This window comes from Physeter macrocephalus, chromosome 21, assembly GCF_002837175.3.
Source record: "Physeter macrocephalus isolate SW-GA chromosome 21, ASM283717v5, whole genome shotgun sequence".
Taxonomy (NCBI): Eukaryota; Metazoa; Chordata; class Mammalia; order Artiodactyla; family Physeteridae; genus Physeter; species Physeter macrocephalus.
In genome coordinates, this window is record NC_041234.1 from 7,751,436 (window position 1) to 7,764,576 (window position 13,141).

General features: G+C 40.5%; 1 long non-coding RNA gene and 1 other non-coding gene across 2 annotated transcripts in view; one reads left to right on the top strand and one right to left on the bottom strand.

Annotated features, from left to right (window-relative positions):
• Positions 1–13,141, bottom strand: part of LOC129391720 (uncharacterized) — a 30,182-nt gene that overhangs the window by 6,561 nt on the left and 10,480 nt on the right. The window contains exon 4 of the long non-coding RNA XR_008616357.1: positions 3,141–3,343. This is a non-coding gene — a long non-coding RNA (uncharacterized lncRNA). The remainder of the gene's footprint in view (positions 1–3,140; positions 3,344–13,141) is intronic.
• Positions 9,491–9,613, top strand: LOC112062026 (U6atac minor spliceosomal RNA). The gene has a single exon (XR_002890501.1). It is a non-coding gene; the product is annotated as a U6atac minor spliceosomal RNA (small nuclear RNA).

The following is a 13,141-nucleotide window of genomic DNA, read 5'->3' on the forward strand; positions in this document are numbered from 1 at the left end:
TTTATACACAGAAATCTCTTGCATTCCTATACACTAACAATGAAAAATCTGAAAGAGAAATTAAGGAAACAGTCCCATTTACCGTCACAACAAAAAGAATAAAATACCTAGGAATAACCCTGCCTAAGGAGGTGAAAGACTTGTACTCAGAAAACTATAAAACACTGATGAGGGCTTCCCTGGTGGCGCAGTGGTTGAGGGTCCGCCTGCCGATGTAGTGGACACGGGTTCGTGCCCCGGTCCGGAAGGATCCCACATGCTGTGGAGTGGCTAGGCCCGTGAGCCATGGCCGCTGAGCCTGCGCGCCCGGAGCCTGTGCTCCGCAACGGGAGAGGCCACAACAGTGAGACCTGCGTACCGCAAAAAAAAAAAAAAAAAAAAAAAAAAAAACTCTGATGAAAGAAGAACTACATAAATGGAGAGACGTTTCATGTTTATGGATAAGTAGACTCAATATCATTAAGATGTCAATTCTTCCCAACTTAATCTATAGATTCAGTGCCATCCCAATAAAAATCCCAGCAAGTTATTTTACAAATAGCAAAACACTGATTTTAAAGTTCATATGGAGAAGCAAAAGACCCAGAATGGGCAATACAATACAACTTCATGATTTACTAAAAAGATACAGTAATAGAAATAGACCCACACAAATATTGTCAACTAATCATTGACAAATTAACAAAGGCAATACAATAGAGCAAAGATAGTCTTTTCAACACTGATGCTGTAACAACTGGACAAACACATGAAAAAAAATTGAATGTAGACATAGACCTTACGCAATTTACAAAAATTAACTCCACATGGATTATAGACCTAAATGTAAAACTCTTAAAAGAGAACATAGGAGAAAACCTAGATGACCTTGTATATGATGATGACTCTTTAGGTACAATACTAAGGCACAATTCATGAAAAAAATAACTGATAAGCAGGGCTTCACTAAAATTAAAAATGTCTGCTCTGTGAAAGACACTGTCAGGAGAATTAGAAGACAAACCAGAGACTGGGAGAAAATAATTGCAAAAGATATATCTAATAAAGCACTGTTATCCGACACTATAAAACTCTTAAAGGAAAACATAGGAAAAACACTCTTTGACATAAACCACAGCAAGATCTTTTTTGGCCCACCTCCTAAAGTAATGGAAATAAAAACAAAAATAAACAAATGGGACTTAATTAACCTTAAAAGCTTTTGCATAGCAAAGGAAACCATAAACAAGACAAAAAGACAACCCTCACAATGGGAAAAACTGTTTGCAAATGAAACAACAGACATAGGATTAATCTCCAAAATATACAAACAGCTCATGGAGCTAGCTCAATATCAAAAAAACAAACAATTCAGTTAAAAAATGGTGGAAGACCTATATAGACATTTCACCAAGGATGACATACAGATGGCCAAGAGGCACATGAAAAGATGCTCCACATCACTAATTATTAGAGAAATGCAAATCAAAACTACAATGAGGTATCACCTCACGCCAGTCAGAATGGCCATTATCAAAAAATCCAGAAACAATAAATGCTGGAAAAGGTGTGGTGAAAAGAGAACCCTCCTGCACTGTTGGTGGGATACAACCACTATGGAAAACAGTATGGAGGTTCCTTAAATAACTAAAAATAGAACAACCATATGACCCAGCAATCCCACTACTGGGCATATACCCTGAGAAAACCATAATTCAAAAAGAATCCTGTACCACAATGTTCATTGCAGTTCTATTTACAATAGCCAGGACATGGAAGCAACCTAAGTGTCCATCGACAGAAGAAAGAAGATGTGGCACATATATACAATGGAATATTACTCAGCCATAAAAAGAAACAAAATTGAGTTATTTGTAGTGAGGGGGATGGACCTGGAGTCTGTCATACAGAGCGAAGTAAGTCAGAAAGAGAAAAACAAATACCATATGCTAACACATATATATGGAATCTAAAAACAAAAATGGTACTGATGAACCTAGTTGCAGGGCAGGAATAAAGAGATAGACATAGAAAATGAACTTGACGACATGGGGTGGGAGGGCGAAGCTGGGGTGAAGTGAGAGTAGCATCGACGTATATAGACTACTGACTGTAAAATAGTTGGCTGGTGGGAAGCAGCTGCATAGCACAGGGAGATCAGCTCGGTGGTTCACCATGACCTAGAGGGGTGGGATAGGGAGGATGGGAGGGAGGCTCAAGAGGGAGGGGATATGGGGACATGTGTATGCCTATGGCTGATTCACTTTGTTGTTCAACAGAAACTAACACAGTATTGTGAAGCAATCATACTCCAAAAAAGATCTATTAAAAAAAATATGATATATACATGGGAATTCCCTGGCGGTCCAGTGGTTAGGACTCGGGGCTTTCACTGGCAAGGGCCCAGGTCCAACCCCTGGTTGGGGAACTAAGACCCCACAAGCTGCACGGGGCGGCCAAAAAATATATCATATATGTATTTAAATAATATACATACATATATGGATATACATAAACATGTAGACAGACACAAAGGTCTTATAGTTTTTATTTTTTAATTTTAGCCATATCTCAGGTATAATAATACAAAACTCAAAAGAATCTGGATCCAAATTGTTTCTGGCCGACAGACTAAGTTAAGGTTACCTGCTCAGATGGCCAAAGTTTTTTAATGAAGATTTTGTGTGTGTGTGTGTGTGTGTGTGTGTGTGTGTGTGTGTGCACGCACACACGCACTGTAAGGATTCTTTTAGAAAAGCTATTTTTAGAGTCATTTTGTCTCTTAGAAACTTCTGCATACCAATCAAAGAGTGTCTTCCATCGTCTCTGAGAGGTTTGCAATCCTCTTTTCAAGGGCACTCCGTAAAGTGGACTATCTTATCTAAGTTAAAGTTTCCCCGAAGTGGCCACTACAACTCCAAATTATCCTTTGTAAAGTTCACCCATTTTGCCAGAAAGGCACAAGATCCCGGTCCATAGTAGGTACACATACAAGAAGCAAGAGTTTTTAAGGGAGGAGGAGAATGAGATTTAGATGAGGTGGAACCCATCTCTTCCTCTAGATTCCCTGAAACAATCTGTGAGGAGCTCAGTAATCCTTCCATTGCCTAAATCCCAGGGAATCACAAGTTTCTCCCCTTTCAGACTGAAGGGTGACTTACCAAGAAGCTTCAACAAACAGAATACAGGTATGCACAATAAATTCCGAGAGCTCAACATGCAAAGAGAGCAGCATTCAGGCTGACTGCAAGGTTGGCAAGAAAGTGGTGAGCTCCATGGGCCCAGTGGGTACCAGCACGTGGTTGCTCACTGGCCTCAGAGTTGTTGAGGGTCTTCTTTGGATCCCACTTCTGATGTCAGAAAACTGTCAAAAATCCAGAAATAACACAATCAAAACCACCAAATCAATAAATAGTATTTAGTAAGAGTTTGTTGTGTACCTAAAAACAGCAACTGGGAGCTTCCAGAGTCAAAGACGGATATGAAGGTCACAGGCATTAAATTACAGCAAGGCTTATAAAGTGAAAATGAGAAAGTTATTAACGTTTACAATGACTGGTTATTACAATGGGGGGTTCCAGATGGCAGGGGATTGGTTAAAAGTGATTCTCTCATACCATTTTAAAGACCATGACTTAAGGGTTGTTTTTTTTTTTTTATGACTGTCAGAGGCATTTACAAGAAATAACCTAGGTTAAGTTTCATTTATGTTCATGAAATAAGCTAGATTTAGTTGAGCTTACTGGCTTAAATGGTTTTGTCTGCTCAGGGAATTCTCAAGTCCAGTCTCCATTTTGTATTTAATTTTAACCACACACACACACACACACACACACACACACACACACACACACACGGAGAGCAATCTGCTTTAACGTACTAGAATAAATGTCTCAGGCCAAGCCTGCCAGAGTTTGGTTTTGCTATTAAAGGGCACATTCAGGGCCCCTCAAGGTATTGAAATCTAATGTTGGGAAACTAGGGAAACAGTGTCACTCGCAGGAAGCCCAAATTGAATACTTTAGTGATTGGAGCTGTTCCAATTCTAACTGAAGTCTGTGCCTTCCTGTCTGGGACTATAAGCGTTGAGAAACACTCTGGGTGAGGGAGTGGGTAGGAGGGAATCAGAGAGGGGTTCACTACTGATGAGGCATATGCGGGAGACTCAGAAGTCTGTTCAATCATTCCCGGACCGAAAGCCCCACGGAAACCAAGCTGCTTTGAGCACTTCTTCGTCACGCCCGCAGTGAACGTGCAGATTCTCTGCCTTCCAGCCCCGCCAGACCACACCACTGAGAACTAACGTCAGCCAATCCGGTCCCCGCCAGTTCTCGCACTTCCCCTCCCTAATGCTGGTGCCACCATCAACAGGTCTCCGCCCCATGTGCCTCCCCACTTCATCCTTTGTCACCATAGAAACACACAGAGGTTCAATGACGTTTGAGGGACTAAGAATACAGAGATGAAAAACGCACAGTCTTGCACCAGGAGAGGCACAAAGCCTACTAGAGCGAGAACACAGAAACAAATCAATATAATATGACATTAACTGAGGAATATGCAAAATACTCCTGACACAGCAAGAGTGAATTACTCCTGAACAATGTGATTTGGATAGTATTTTCCTCACCCACTATATTAGCTTCCTATTGCTGCTGTAACAAATTACCACAAACTTAGTGCGTTAAAACAACACAGATTGATTATCTTATAGTTCTGGAGGTCAGATGTCTGACACACGACTCAGTGGGCTACAGTCAAGGTGTGTTGGCAGGGCTGTTTTCTTTCCTGGAGGCTCTTGGAGAGAAATCATTTCAGAATCCCCTGCAAACCAGTTCTGGGGATGGCTTTTACTTGGCCAAGAGGCTCTTACAGTCTCAGAGAAAGTCAAGATAATGAATAGGAGGAATTTTTTCTGATGAATTCTATCTTAAATTCTTAAAAAATAATCAATAGAGGGCTTCCCTGGTGGCGCAGTGGTTAAGAATCCGCCTGTCAATGCAGGGGACACGGGTTCGAGCCCTGGTCCGGGAAGATCCCACATGCCGCGGAGCAACTAAGCCCGTGCGCCACAACTACTGAGCCCGCGTGCCACAACTACTGAAGCCCACGCGCCTAGAGCCTGTGCTCTCCAGCAAGAGGCCACCGCAATGAGAAGCCCACGCACCACAACGAAGTGTAGCCCCCACTCACCGCAACTAGAGAAAGCCCGCGCAGAGCAACAAAGACCCAACCCAGCCAAAAATAAATATAATAAATAAATAAATTTATTTTAAAAATCAATAGAGCCAATATATTAATTTAAACCATTTATTAAGCACCCACTATATGCCAGGTGCTTTGCTGGGTGCTAAGGCTACAAAGATCAAACAGAGAGAGTTCCTGACCTCCAGGAATCCACCACCCAGAGAGGAAAAAACAGAAATGTGATCAAATGCACTGTGATAACTGCTCCAGTGAATAATGTGCCATAAGATCTCAGAGGAAGCAATATAAATAATGCATTCTGCTGATGCAGTGTTGCAGGAGTCTTGGTGAGGAGACAGGAGAGTGGCCTGTAGAGCCACAAGAGAAGGTGACATTTGAGAGTTCTTCCCTTAGAGAAAAAGAGACTAACTAACCTAAATTGAATTTTCCAGGTTCATAAATACACTTTTTATAAAGAGGCTAAGAACGCTTCCCAAATAATTAAATGGGAACATGTTTGTTCTTTCTTCTGTCTCACATTATCACACATACCTGGCTAATTAAAATATGTCATTTTAGGGACTTCCTGGTGGTCCAGTGGTAAAGAATCTGCCTTCCAATGCAGGGGACGCGGACTCGATCCCTGGTCAGGGAACTAAGATCCCACATGCCGCGGGGCAACTAAGCCCATGCGCCACAACTACTGAGCTCGCGCACCTCAAGGAGAGAGCCCGTGTGCCACAAACTACAGAGCCCACTCGCCCTGGAGCCCGCACGCCACAACTAGAGAGAGAAAACCTGCATGCCACAACTGGAGAGAAGCCCACGCGCCGCAACGAAGAGCCCGCACGCCACAACTAAGACCCAACGCAGCCAAAAATAAAATCAAATAATAAAATAATAATAATAATAAATAAATCGTTAAAAAAATAAAATGTCATTTTAATTAAAGGCACCCATGGAAGGTGGCCAGGTATCAATGTACCGATGGCCCAGCTGCTCATTTCCTGGCAAGCAAGTTCCCTGAGTAACCTACCAACGTCACCATCACCCCCAACCCAGATGAAACTTATGCTGGAGGCAACCAGGGCTATGTGTCCTCAGAGGAAAGAAATGAGTTGCATAAGCAAGACATCCGTTTCGCTGCATTCTCAGAGGACTTAGTTCCACGCCCAGGGAGAAGTAATGTGACTCTCTCAGGATGGTTCAGAGCCAAGCCCCAGATTCCTGAGGGAGATTCATTGCTTGCTAACATGAATTTTGGCCCTGGGTAGACAAGTCTCCAAACCATCCCCTTCATATGTCATGTTTGTTCAAGTCAAGACACACCTATCAAGTGCCTACTCTATGAGAGAAACTCTGCTTTGATACTGGAGCCACGAGACTGAAAACGACAGTCTCTGCCACAGAGGGGCTCATGTCTGGCTTCCTGACTCATTTCCCAGATGAGGAAGCTGAGGCTCTGAACTTTCTGGTTTCTTTCTCTGGTCTGTTCATGTCGTACTCTCTTCATTGAGTACTTTCCTCCCTTCCTGGATTCGCAGAGCCCAACTGAATGAAGTCCAACTTCTTCTAAGAGGATTTCCTGACTCCTGTAATCATTAACTTTTACTTTCTCTACATTTCTATTTCACTAAGTCTGTATCTGACAACTTATCACTTAATTATACTTTGCTTTGTATTATTTCTTTAATTATTTAAAGTGTCCATCACGGAACTCCAATGATATTGTAAGCTTCTTGAAGGCAGGAGTCATCTTTTAAATTTCGAGTCTGGGCACAAAGTTAATTCTCAATATTTAGTTAAGATTTAACTGATTGGATGATGGAAACCAGCTCTCAAGCAGTAATGGAAGGAGAGGAATGGTAAGCAATGCTCCCACCTTCAAAGGCTGGTTTAGTCCTAACCCAGCCTTCAAAAACCAGCGGCATTGCGTTTAAAGAACCTTCCAGAAGAGCATAACATAAAAACAAAAGGGTCCACATTATAGATCATATTCACAATACATCCAATTAAAGATTGAGTCCATCAGATTAAAAAAAAAAGGATGATTTATTATATGGGAGAACCACGTAAATGTCAACCTCAAAAGCTAGCCTCCCAGCATCCTAAATTTAATTTAACCAATCTATTATCCATGCATTAATCTAAACCCTTTGAGATGTTTTTAAATTAAAAATAACTCTTTTTCTTATTGCCATAAAGGATTGTTTCTTCCTCCCTCTCTCATCCCTATTCTTGCGGTCTGGCACCTTCTAGGAAAGCTTGATTAACAGAAGTAGGCATTTAGTAAGGAAAGAGACAGCAACTCTTTGTAACATTACAACGCCTGAAAGCACATGAATGTTGGCAGTGGGAAAGGTCTGATTTTTTGTAACCATGGTAAGGGCCTCTTTCTTTTCTCCCCTCTTCTACTTACTTGCAGGATTCAAGCCCAAGGAAATCCTCAATCCTTTTCTAACCCCTGGCCTGTCTCATCCAGAAGGAACTGGATGACTGACACCCAGCTGAAGGCTATGGAGTGGAAGAAGTCTGGAGGGCTGCGTTTCCCCTGTGGGCTGTAAAAACACAAGACCACTACTTTCTTCTGGTCTGTGTTGCTCTGTGTCTATATTCTTTTCTCCTGTTACAGTAGAGTTTTCCCCTGGTACTTCGGCAGAACTTTTTCCCTAGTACACTAGGTTCTGGAAAAGAAAGGGAAAGGGAAAGGGATAGGGATAGGAAAAGGAAAGGAAAGGAAAGGAGAAGCAAAAGCAAAAGCCCCATCAGGAGCAGGTTATCTGCCACTTGCCTATGTGGAGCAAAGGCTTTTCACATCCTTTATACCCCTCTTTCATCCTATAGTCAGCCAGAACCTGGCACATTGTAGGAAGGCATCTGACAGTGATCTCTTTCACTGAAGAGAAGATATCATTGAAGAATTCTAAAGAACTCATAAGGGAGAAGAGGATTCCCATTGGTAGAACCAGAAAAGCTTATCCAGAGTCTTGAAGGTTCTGTCTTTATTTACTGGCTTCTAAACTTGGCACAGTGCCTGATACCCTGTAATTATATAATAATATGGATTGATGAAATGGCTAAATAGCAGTATGATAGCTACCATGTATTGAGTACTTACCTCAGTGCCTAACATGTTGAAAATCTATAATAAATATTTGTTGAACAAAGAGGGAATAGCAGTAAGGATAATATTATTTATTGAGAACTTATTGCTCAATTATCTTGTTTAATCCTCACAACAACCATAGGAGATCGGTATTCCCATTATTCCCATTTTACAGATAAGGAAAAATCAGGGTTTACAGGCATTAAGTAACTTTCCCCAAAATCAAAATGGCTAGCAAGAATTTCCCAAATAGCTATTACCAGACGCGCAGTGAATGGTGTCCCTCACCAGAGGGCACAGTCTTATACCCCAGACTTGCCCTGAAAAATTGATGATGCGGGTAGATCTGGGGAAGTAGACTCATGATCCCAGCCATGTATAACAGCAACGCTGCTGGAATCAGGGGATTCTGCACAGTCAGGGGAAGCAAACTGGGAAATGAGAAGGCATCTCAAAAACTAGATGATCACAAGGCCTCAAATCATAATCCTCAGGTTCCCCTCTCATGTACATATTCAGCATTTTCTAAGCCTTCAGCCAATATTTCTCCCTTTCTGGTTTGTTTCCCCATGTGGACAAATGTATTCTACATCTAATTTTTACTTTAGTAAATTATAAAGTAATGACACATGGTTCTAACTTAATGGATGTGTTATCATCAAATGGCTCCCCAACATACTGTAAACAAAATGTTTTTAAATTTGTCATTTCAGAATCCTATATCTGAATGTTAATTTTCCTAATCTAGGACTCTTTTCTATCTCAAGCCAGTAAATAAGGAAACTCTATTTCTACTTCTTTCCTTTCCACTGTGTTTTGGCAAAAATAGATTCAGAACTTATTACTATTTAATTTAATCCTTTCAGGTGGATCTGAGTCTGTCTCATTTATTGGCTAGATCCTTACATACATATCATTCTTATCCACCCCTTGGTCCTGTCCACCGTGGAAACAGTAAGTGATAAGGGGACAGAAACAAGCATGAAATTCAAAACCAGATGCAACCTGGTACTGGGGCTACAGGGCCCTTATTTTCTGTAACTGGGGTGGACCATTGCTATTTGCCTGTTCTTGGTATAATACAGTAAGGTTAAAGTCAAGATTGGGAGAAAAGACATATCAGGTAAATACTTGCCAAAAAAAAGCTGTATTAGCTGTATTTATTTCATAAAAAATGTACTTTAAATTAAAAAACCACTATAAAAATAAAGAGGCACAGTGTATGAAAGGAGAGAAGGTTAGCACTCCCCTTGACAAGGATGGAAGAGGCCTTCGGGCCTAACAACACGCATACGGTTAAGGTATTGCCACTTACTTCGTGGCATCTAACCACTGGTTTTTTTACAATGCTTGGTGTCAGTTTATTTATCCTTTATAAAAATAAAATACAGTGTGTGTGTGTGAAAAAAGAAAAACATATTGAACACAATGTGAAAAATAAATTTCACTATGTAAAAAATAAATAAATAAATAAATAAAATAAAAAATAAAAATAAATAAAAAAATAAAGAGGCACAAATGTGAGAATAGGAAAAATTCACCATGAAAATATAAAAATTCTGAACTTGCTTGAATTGACAACTCAATAGAAGAAAAAATATATGGCCAACAAACATAGGAAAAGATCAATATCACATTAATAAAATTCAAACCACAATAAGATACCATTTTATACCCATCAGATAAGCAAAAACCATGAAGTGCAATTACCAACTGTTGGTGAGGATGGAGAGCGCTAAGAACTCTCATTCACTGCTAGTAGAAGTTGTGAATGACAGAATCACTTTGGAGAACAATTTGGCTCTATTTCATAAAGTTGAACCCAAGTATTATATGCTTTGACCCAGCATTCCAGTCCCTAGCAAGTACCCTATAAATTACTGCTCCTGTACTCAAGGACATATACAAGAATGTTCATTTTGAAATGGCAGGGAGGGAAAAAAGGAAACAATCTAAATGTCCATGAATAGGAAATTTTTTTAACCTTGAATCCTCTGAGGATGAATTTTTTTTTGTTTTTTTTGTCTGTGTTGGGTCTTCGTAACTGCACACGGGCTTCTCATCGCGGTGGCTTCTCTTGTTACAGAGCATGGGCTTTAAGCGCACAGGCTTCAGTGGTTATGGCACGTGGGCTCAGTAGTTGTGGCTCGCGGGCTCTAGAACACAGGCTCAGTAGTTGTGGCGCACAGGCTTAGTTGCTCCACGGCACGTGGGATCTTCCCGGACCAGGGCTCGAAAAGGTATCCTCTGCATCGGCAGGCGGATTCTCAACCACTGCGCCACTAGGGAAGCCCCTGAGGATGAATCTGAATCCAATTCATTCATAATACATTGCACAAATCACAGTTTCAAGGTCGGGACTTCTTTTTTTTTTTTTTGATAGATTTCAATGTTTATAATTTAATATTTCCTTCTTGTATCCCTTTCACACATATGAAAAAGCCTAAACATTCCAAATAGGGAAAACATGCACTATTGGATTATTAACTGGAGAAAGCTGTGTAGCTCTCTGTCTTCCACAATGGCTCACAGGGTTGAAATGCCTTGTTGAATTTACCATGGTTCAGGTACTAGCCCTGAGATGTGCAAGTCAGAAACTTGAGTTGTCACTTCACTAAAGGTGAATCTATGTCCTTAGGAAGACTCACATCAACCAAGAGACTGATACATGAAATAAGAATATCAATTACTTAACTCATAATGAGATGTGAGACTGCTTGGGGGCCATGAGAAACCCGGTTGTAATCAGAAAATTTACTGATAAGCAAGGAATCAGTTGCATTCAGCTAAGACACATTCACTAGAATGTAAGCGCCATGAGGACATTTCTGTCTGATTTTTCCACTGCTAAAATTCCAGCATCTATAACAACACCTGATTCAATAAAAATCTATTAAATGAATGAATGAGGAGAAACTTAAGTATCCATCTCCACAATATGCAAAGACTGATCTCAAGATTCAGCTACTGGAGTTCTTGCATCAGGGTATTCTGGTTCCAGTACAGTGCCAGAGCAGGAGGCGCCAATTTTGGCATCTGAGATTCTTTTCCTATGCTTCCAGGACTGATCCTAGGAGATACCTTTAGTTGCCTAGACTACAGCCATTCCCTTCTAATTCCTTGCTAAGAGCATCCCAATTTTGTTCGGGGCAGCAATGTGCTCAACCTCAAAGAATGAATCACAATTCATCTTGGCCAAACATACCATCTCTGCTCCCCTGTGCCAAATACTCACTGTCCCAGCCTCCCTTGCAGCCATGGGTAGCCGTATTACCCAGTACTGCCCAATAAGACATAAAGGGAAGACTTCTGGAGTATTCTAGTAAAGATGTTGCTTTCCAGATAAAAAGACAGAGCCTTAGCCAGAGAAAGATTTTAGCTCCTGGCCTTTCCTCCCTGTTTAGGATGCAGATGTAAGGAAATGATGCTTGGAGCTACTGCAGCCCTTTTATGTTCAAGAGATGAGTTGAGAATAATTGGCAGAGTGGAAGGGTTTTAAAAGCCCAGTTCCTCTATAACATGGTTAATTGCTGAACTAGCCCTGAAACTGGCTACCTCCAGTCTTCTAATTGAGTTTTTTAAGTTTTCATGGCTTAAGCTACTGTAAGTAGGTTATTCTGTTAGTTGTAGTCAAAAGCATTCCTAACTGATACAATGATTAAAGTTGTTATAAGATATACCTTTTCTCTTTAGGTATGTTAATACAGTCAGTCAGTTTATAGTCAAATATTAACTGGCCTAGGATACAATCTGAATATCTCTGCTCGATTTTAAATTTCACTTTCAGAGCCTATCCTAATTTCACTGATTTCTAATGCCACTACACAATGTGACAGCACTGAGCACCTCAGGTCTCCTTTTCCCAACACTCCTTTGCCTGATCTGTTCCTTCCTTCAAATCTATCCAAGTTGTGCCAGGTTGTGGCACTTCTGAACCAAAATAATCTCTTTTATCATGATAAACAGAAACTGATTTCAATGTTGAATGAATCAGAATATAGTTGATGTTATCAACAAAAGCTACTGAATTCCATTTGTGGGAATCTGGATATCATGCTTACTTACTTATTCTTTATTTCATTCCATTTTTGAGAGGTAAATATAAGATGTTTTAGGTGTTTCCTTTGGTGATTTCTTACCTGATAGGTATAAGATATCAGAAAAAACAGCAGAGCCACACTTCCTGTTTGTCCCGTCTGTTCTTTATTCCTTTTTTCCTCTTTTCCTGTCTTCCCTTGGATTATTTTTTATGAACCCATTTTATCTCCTCTATTGACCTATTAGTTATACCTTTTTAAGAAATTTAGTCGTTGCCCTGAGCTTTACAATACACAACTTTAACTTACCACAGTCTAAAGGTTATAGCATTTAACATGTAATTTAAGAATCGTATAACAATATACGTCCATCCCATCTCCCCCATTCTTTGTGCTCATACATTCTACTTCTACAAATGTTATAAATCCCATAATATACTGTTGTTATTCTTACTTTAAGTAGTGAAGTATCTTTTAAAGACATTAAAAGATGATACAAATAGATGGAGAGATATACCATGTTCTTGGATTGGAAGAATCAACATTGTGAAAATGTCTCTACTACCCAAAGCAATCTACAGATTCAATGCAATCCCTATCAAACTACCACTGGCATTTTTCACAGAACTAGAACAAAAAATTTCACAATTTGTATGGAAACACAAAACACCCCAAATAGCCAAAGTAATCTTTTTTTTTTTTTTTTCCGGTACGTTGGCCTCTCACTGCCGCGGCCTCTCCCGTTGCGGAGCGCAGGCTCTGGACACGCAGGCTCAGCGGCCATCGCTCACGGGCCCAGCCGCTCCGCGGCATGTGGGATCTTCCCGGACCG